Genomic DNA, 1,574 nt, shown 5'->3' with positions numbered 1-1,574 from the left:
AAGTGACTTTATAATAATCTGACTACACGATAGCTAAGACCCAAACTGGGATTAGATACCCCACTATGCTTAGCCCTAAACATAGATAATTTTACAACAAAATAATTCGCCAGAGGACTACTAGCAATAGCTTAAAACTCAAAGGACTTGGCGGTGCTTTATATCCCTCTAGAGGAGCCTGTTCTATAATCGATAAACCCCGATAAACCTCACCACCCTTTGCTAATTCAGTCTATATACCGCCATCTTCAGCAAACCCTCAAAAGGTAGAATAGTAAGCACAATCATTTTACATAAAAAAGTTAGGTCAAGGTGTAACTTATGGGGTGGGAAGAAATGGGCTACATTTTCTACCCAAGAACATTCCACGAACGTTTTTATGAAATTAAAAACTGAAGGAGGATTTAGTAGTAAATTAAGAATAGAGAGCTTAATTGAATAGGGCCATGAAGCACGCACACACCGCCCGTCACCCTCCTCAAGTAATAAGACACAACCATAACCATATTAACTTAACTAAGACACAAGAGGAGACAAGTCGTAACAAGGTAAGCATACCGGAAGGTGTGCTTGGATTAATCAAAGTGTAGCTTAACTAAAGCGTCTGGCCTACACCCAGAAGATTTCATTACTTATGACCACTTTGAACAAAAGCTAGCCCAACTAACCCCAAACTTAAGTATCACAGACATATAAAGTAAAACATTTAGTTAAATAATAAAAGTATAGGAGATAGAAATTTTAATTGGAGCGATAGAGATAGTACCGTAAGGGAATGATGAAAGACATCTTAACAGTATTAAACAGCAAAGATTACCCCTTTTACCTTTTGCATAATGAACTAGCCAGAAACGACTTAACAAAGAGAACTTAAGCTAAGCTCCCCGAAACCAGACGAGCTACCCATAAACAATCTAAAAGGATCAACTCATCTATGTAGCAAAATAGTGAGAAGATTTGTGGGTAGAGGTGAAAAGCCTAACGAGCCTGGTGATAGCTGGTTGCCCACAAACAGAATTTTAGTTCAACTTTAAATTTACCTAAAAAAAAACAAAATTTTAATGTAAATTTAAAATATAGTCTAAGAAGGTACAGCTTCTTAGAATCAGGATACAACCTTTATTAGAGAGTATATACTAACATCACCATAGTTGGCTTAAAAGCAGCCACCAATTGAGAAAGCGTTCCAGCTCAACAAACAATATAACTTAATCCCAATCATATTACATCAACTCCTAATTATACCTCCTGGGCCATTCTATTTAAATATAGAAGCAACAATGCTAGTATGAGTAACAAGAACTATTTTCTCCCCGCATAAGCTTATATCAGAAACGGATAGACCACTGATAGTTAACAATCTGATAATATCAACCCAAAAATGAAATACTTATCTACCCTATTGTTAACCCAACACAGGCATGCATTTAAGGAAAGATTAAAAGGAGTAAAAGGAACTCGGCAAACACAAACCCCGCCTGTTACCAAAAACATCACCTCCAGCATTTCTAGTATTGGAGGCACTGCCTGCCCAGTGACACTTGTTTAACGGCCGCGGTATCCTGACCGTGCAA

The 1,574-nt window shown here is 37.4% G+C and overlaps 1 pseudogene; it reads left to right on the top strand.

Annotated features, from left to right (window-relative positions):
- On the top strand, positions 1-581 carry LOC144310071 (18S ribosomal RNA; annotated as a pseudogene; the record flags this gene model as incomplete).
- Between the last annotated feature and the right edge of the window lie 993 nt (positions 582-1,574).

Source organism: Canis aureus, unplaced genomic scaffold, assembly GCF_053574225.1.
Source record: "Canis aureus isolate CA01 unplaced genomic scaffold, VMU_Caureus_v.1.0 ptg000384l_RagTag, whole genome shotgun sequence".
Classification (NCBI taxonomy): Eukaryota; Metazoa; Chordata; class Mammalia; order Carnivora; family Canidae; genus Canis; species Canis aureus.
This window is presented reverse-complemented; position numbering and strand designations above follow the sequence as displayed.